General features: G+C 42.0%; 1 long non-coding RNA gene across 1 annotated transcript; it reads right to left on the bottom strand.

Moving 5' to 3' along the window:
• Positions 1-3034: 3034 nt before the first annotated feature.
• On the bottom strand, positions 3035-5490 carry LOC309539118. The gene is made up of 2 exons (XR_014222702.1): positions 5260-5490; positions 3035-3359 (listed from the first exon to the last, which is right to left on the bottom strand). It is a non-coding gene; the product is annotated as an uncharacterized lncRNA (long non-coding RNA).
• Between the last annotated feature and the right edge of the window lie 1001 nt (positions 5491-6491).

Here is a 6491-nt window from a genome sequence, read left to right as displayed (position 1 = left end):
CATATAAGCTAAACAAGCTATAGCTTAGGGCCCCATTCTCTTGGGGCCCCTCCAAAAATTAAAGGGGAAAAAACTGGATGCACGTTTTCAAAATATAAGATAAAAAACAGATAAAATAAAACCTACATACATACAGCAACAGTGTTTTGTGTTGTGTAGGCTCCTGTGGCGTAAGTAATGGGCCCCACCTGCTAGCCTGTTCCCTAAAATATCACTGGTTTGCTCATTTCTATATCGTTTACTTTGATAAAATACATATTTTGTTATGTGCAAATGGCTTTAGGTACCTATTAGGTCCATAAATTAGCATATAGCATATAGCATATATTCAACACAAAAAAACAGCAAAAAATTGTTGTTGACAAAGGACTGCTGGACATATAAAGGGCCCCATTACGTTCAGTAGCTTAGGGCCTCATCAAACCGAAATTGACTTTAACAAACAAGCTCCTGCGAATGAGCAGGAAGAACTAAATGAAGATGGTGGAGACAAGGGCTGGCCCAGGGTGTTTTGCTTCCTGAGGAAAAACAGAAAATGGCACCTACTGACACTGCTCCCACTTCCTCCTCTGCCACCATCTGATGCTGCCTGAGGCAACTGGAGATGGTCTGGTGAAGCTGGAGAGGAGCAGGTGGCCAGGGAAGGAGCAAGGGCAGAGGAAGAGGTGGTAGTGGGGGTGGGCGACAAGCACAAGATGCAGCAAGGGGTGAACCCCTGCCACCCCTCCAGCTGTCCGCAGGCTGCCGGCTGAGGCAACTTCCTCACTAAGCCTCATAGACCAGACAGCCCACTGGTGTTGACCCAGTTCACCGAACTGCCTCTTAGGAGCAAAAAATAAATAATTTTTTTTTAAAAAAAATGGGTCCATGGTTTGAAGCTGATGTCTGCAAAGCCTGGGCCGTTGCCTGTCATATCTCCCCACTGCTGTTTCCCCTTCCTACTCTACGTAAATTTGCCCTGGAAAAGACGAACTGTCAATGGGAGCTCCTTGTGCCCTGGACACGAATTTTGTATGCTCAATTCATAACAGATTCAGGTGCGTGATTGAGTTTGCTGTTCTGCACCTGTTTCCCGGGTCAGAGCTTGTCCTCAGTTCCATAATGCACAACAATCATAAGTAAACCTGTAGTTAAATCATACTTTATACATCAGTAATTACCCCTGTGTTTGTTTTTGGTGCATCGAAAATGGTAACCATATCTTTTTCTAAAAGTAACCAGTAAATGGAGAGAAGGAGAGGAAATCATTGCCCACCTTGTCAATGGTAGAAGAAGAAGAGTTTGGATTTGATATCCCGCTTTATCACCACCCGAAGGAGTCTCAAAGCGGCTAATATTCTCCTTTCCCTTCCTCCCCCACAACAAACACTCTGTGAGGTGAGTGGGGCTGAGAGACTTCAGAGAAGTGTGATTAGCCCAAGGTCACCCAGCAGCTGCATGTGGAGGAGCGAAGATGCGAAGCTGGTTCACCAGATTACGAGTCCACCGCTCTTAACCACTACACCACACTGGTAAAGTAAGGTGAGTCATACACACACAGCACGCATTACAGAAATACACCCATCACCAGTCTTCAGGGGCATTTTATTTTCACTCATCCCATATGATTGGCTGAAAGAAGCCATTTATTTCACATACTGAGGTGCTAGGTTGTAAGACCACCAAAATCCTTCCACACTTTATAGCGTACAGTGTAACAGATGAGGGCAGGAAGTGTCTGACCCAGACCTAAGACTATGAATCATGAACTATGTTGGGCATATTATTCCTTCAGAAACTGGCATTATTGATTTCCAGAATAACATCAAAAAAGGCTTTTTCCTTCTGCATGATTTTGACCTTTACCTGCTTTCAGAATTGAGGTAATAATCATGGTTCTGCAATTTCTTTTCTATATCATGCATGTCCTTGTGCAGAAATTAATAAGAGTTTTGAAGCCTAGCTAAACTAAATTTTAGACAAACATTCGGAGCATATGAACTGCCATATGTACCCTCTGAGAGCAGCCCCAACCACTTCTAATTAAAATTTTTACTGAGGTGGCTTTTGCTGACACTGCTCTAATGAGAAATGCTCTGTTTTGTTTTCCAAGGAAATTGAATTTTCAGGCATTTAATTTGTTCCGATCCATTTTCCTCTCGGTGTTCTCTTCAGAATTTAGAACCAAAATTTGTTTTTGCTTTTTTTGAAAAAAAAATGCTTGCATGCAATAGGAGTATAGCATCTAGATCAAGGGAAGTAATAGTGCCACTGTATTCTGCTGTGGTCAGACCACACCTGGAGTACTGTGTCCAGTTCTGGGCACCACAATTCCAGAAGGACACTGACAAACTGGAACGTGTCCAGAGGAGGGCAACCAAAATGGTCAAAGGCCTGGAAACGATGCCTTATGAGGAACGGCTAAGGGAGCTGGGCATGTTTAGCCTGGAGAAGAGGAGGTTAAGGGGTGATATGATAGCCATGTTCAAATATATAAAAGGATGTCACATGGAGGAGGGAGAAAGGTTGTTTTCTGCTGCTCCAGAGAAGCGGACACGGAGCAATGGATCCAAACTACAAGAAAGAAGATTCCACCTAAACATTAGGAAGAACTTCCTGACAGTAAGAGCTGTTCGACAGTGGAATTTGCTGCCAAGGAGTGTGGTGGAGTCTCCTACTTTGGAGGTCTTTAAGCAGAGGCTTGACAACCATATGTCAGGAGTGCTCTGATGGTGTTTCCTGCTTGGCAGGGGGTTGGACTCGATGGCCCTTGTGGTCTCTTCCAACTCTATGATTCTATGATTCTATGATCTCCTCAACTGAAGGTGGGTGTAAGATGACCCTAAGATCAGAGACAGTCTCCATCCCCTTGGCCACAGCTTTTTTTGTGTTGAGAGAAGACCTCCTCTGTACTATTTTACTAATGGTCCTCAGAGACTGAATTAGAAGGAACAATGCTATTCATTTTTCTGACCTCACCTTTCATAACTGGTAATGGTTGGGAAGCACTCATTGCAAGGATATAATTTCACATCATGTTTCACTAGATGTGTGATAAAAGAAGGAACTTTTATTTCTGCTCAAACTTTGTCACGAGGTCATATGCGGAGTCAAGCTTGAAGGAGAGTGATCCTGGATTGGAATGTCTATCAGAAAAGAAACCAAAAAGGTTGACGGTTGGTCAGCCTCCTTACTGATTTGTTTGCTGCAAAAGGCAGATGTCAGTGGAATTATTTGTGGATTTCAGCATGAAACTGGTGTGACATTATCCATCTCGCTATGATTTCACACGTCAAATAGTCTTCAACAGTAGTAAAATTGTAGAAAAATACAAGGTGGCGTTGGTGCGGAAATTGGAGATATCCATCTTGATCTTCATGCTTTAATATTGAAGAGAGAAGAAACAAATGGTGGATTGCATACAATAGATTGGGTGCAGTTCAGCTAATCTAGCTTCTTCTACATCTTTTTGGTCAAAGGAATAATAAAAAGCATAATTATCAACAATTTGTGGAACTAACTTATTTTGATGCTAGTTCCTTTAATGACTTGTGAAATGGCAGAAAGGGACAGATGCCTGTTTGCTTTCCTTACTTCTATACTGACACAAAAAAAGATGAAACCTTCCTCTGTTCTATGTTCTTTTTTTGGTTGTTCTTCTCCTACCACCACCCACTTCATTCTTGGTTTTGCAATCAGCTCCTATTCCTAATCTGTGCTTCCACATTACAGCATGTGGTATATTTTCACTGGCTGATATTTTCATTGGTAAATTCTAGAAGAGTAGCCATGTTTGCCTGCTGGGGCAAAAGCAACAATAAAATGAATTGTGGCATGTTAAGACTAGGACATTTATTGTGAGCTTCCACAAGCAAGAGCCAGTGTCAACAAATGTATGATGTACAGTGATGGCATAGAGGAAAGAATGAGCAATTGATGTCACACATGTCGATAAAATAAAGCTCACAAATACAGTGGTGCCTCGCAAGACGAAATTAATCCGTTCCACGAGCCTCTTCATCTAGCGGTTTTTTCGTCTTGCGAAGCACCCCTATTAGCGGCTTAGCGGATTAGCGCTATTAGCGGTTTAGCGGCTATTAAAGGCTTAGTGGCTATTAAAGGCTTAGCGGATTAGTGGCTAAAAGGCTATTATCGACTATTAAAGGCTTAGCGGATTAGCGGCTAAAAGGCTATTAGCGGCTTAGTGGCTTAGAAAAAGGGGGGGAGCGGAAAAAAATCGGAACACTTGCAAGACATTTTCGTCTTGCAAAGCAAGCCCATAGGGAAAATCATCTTGTGAAGCAGCTCAAAAACTGAAAACCCTTTCGTCTAGCGGGTTTTCCGTCTTGCGAGGCATTCGTCTTGCAGGGCACCACTGTAGACACATTTGTATTAATGTCATTTTCCAAAAGAAAATAAAAAATAAATATTAAGAACCTGTTCTTTCCACTTGCATAGTCTCCCCCCTCCTTGAATGGTTATTTAATTGGCTTTTCATGCGTTTAAAGTCCAGCAAAGACCTTGAGATCTGGATTTCTTGAGTCACTACTTCTGCTACAACTCTTTTAACGCACTGCAGAGGCTCTACTGAAATCTCACAAATGGTTTTGGCCAATGAGGACATTTTCAACAACAGCTTCAGAAAATGAAATCCTTGTAATGAGAAAATTGCAGTTTAAATTGGGCCTTATTTCCAGGGCATTGTGAAGGTTAGAGAAGTGGAAGGATTTTGGAAGCACTGTGGGAATTGTTGAAATTGCAGGCACCATTTCTTGTAAGCTTCATTTTGCAAGAAGAAAATCTGAGTAACCATCTTTAACTCTGGAGAACAGAAATGTATGTGGCCATTTAGTGTTTCTTTTTAAGGTGGTTAATTTTCAAGATAAAAAAAATTCAGCTTGCACTGTGGGAACTTGCAAACAAAGATTAAATCCCATTTTAGAAAATTCTGCTTTTCCTTTTGTGAAGTTCCTCTGCATTCAGTTGTTAATACTTGGCTTTGTTCATTTTCCATGTGCACTGTTGCCATAATAACAAATGATAATGTTGCCAGGCTCATGCCACAGCTTAACATGCATAAATATGCATGTGATTGCTGTTGCTTGTGTGATTCAGCATATAGAGGCATTGGAATCTTATGCAATAATACTCCATTGACTCCATTAGGAGTTTTATGAATAAAGCTGAACGGGACATATTATTTCAAAATCAGGATGTCAGGATGCTTGCCCCTGCCAAACAGACTCATCTGAAGGTCCTTAACTGTTATATCAGATTTACCTTAAGACTTGGGAGGAGGATGAAAAATTTGTTCGTCTGGCTCAGGAAGCCCTGAATTCACCCGTGTACAACTTCAAATGTATCAAGCCAGTTGCAGCCCACTTGCTATGTATATTGTGTCTTCGGCCAGATGTATGGCAATCCAGCTGTTATTTGCAGTCCCAGGCAGGCAGAACAAAACTCAAACGCATACACAGAGACACAAACCATATCAAACTCTAGATGAGTGTTATGAACTAGAACAATAGGATTCAGAATGCAGCAGTCCAATTGGTTCTAGAACAATAGGGTCCTGAATGCAGCAGTCTGATTGGTCCACAGGAGCCACCCAATCCAGCTCCAGGTGGAAGTGAATCCACAACCAGATTGGCCTACAGGTGAATCCCGGAATTAGCCAATCACGTGGGGCCCATTGTGTAAATAATGTATATATAGCAGACATTCTGGGGGAACTTCCATTCCTCCTCACCACTATGAGCTGAATAAAGAGCATGAAATCCACTCTCGACTCTGAGTATATTTCATGAGTGACCTACACATTGATGGTGGCTGTAACTGGTCTGTGGGTTCACCATGTGAGAGGTTGTGTAGGCCTGCTCTAAGCTCACCATCTCCAACAAAGAAAGAAAAATAAGTATGGTACCTTTTCATCTCAAATTGTTACTGCTAAAGAGTGGAGATAATACCAAAAGGGGTTTAATAATACTTAGACATGAATAAGTTGTACTCCTCCCCACCGTCCAAAATGGAAGGACTTGAGAAACATCCACTGGAAGCTTTTCATTTGCAAATAGATTTCAAATATATATCTGTCACCAGCCTGAACACTGTCTCCGTTTTGTCAACAACAAGAGGGGGGAGGAATCTCCCCAGAAACACAGTATATTGTCAGATGCAGCACATTTCAACAACCATGCTTTTGGAAAGAAAAGACAAGTAAATAACCCCTAATCTCCCACTACTTTGCTTAATTTGTTTCCGCTATCTTGAAACAGGCTATTACTGTGTTTATATATCAAAACATAATGCTTCTTGACTGCATGACAATCTCGATTGGGCTGAACGGCTGGGAGGGTTCTGCACAGCTCTGCACACATCTGCCAGAAAGGAAAGAAGTCATGAAGCAGTAATTTGGAGCTATCCACATGATTCCCAGCAAAGGATGCTAAAGTCATGAGCATGCTGAGACATTGAAAGGAATGTGACAGGCCAGCAATGCAGGCCAGTGCTTT

The sequence above is a fragment of the Podarcis vaucheri genome, assembly GCF_965113315.1.
Source record: "Podarcis vaucheri genome assembly, chromosome: 8".
Classification (NCBI taxonomy): Eukaryota; Metazoa; Chordata; class Lepidosauria; order Squamata; family Lacertidae; genus Podarcis; species Podarcis vaucheri.
The sequence above is the reverse complement of the archived record's forward strand: the minus strand, read 5'-3'. Positions and strand labels throughout refer to the sequence as shown.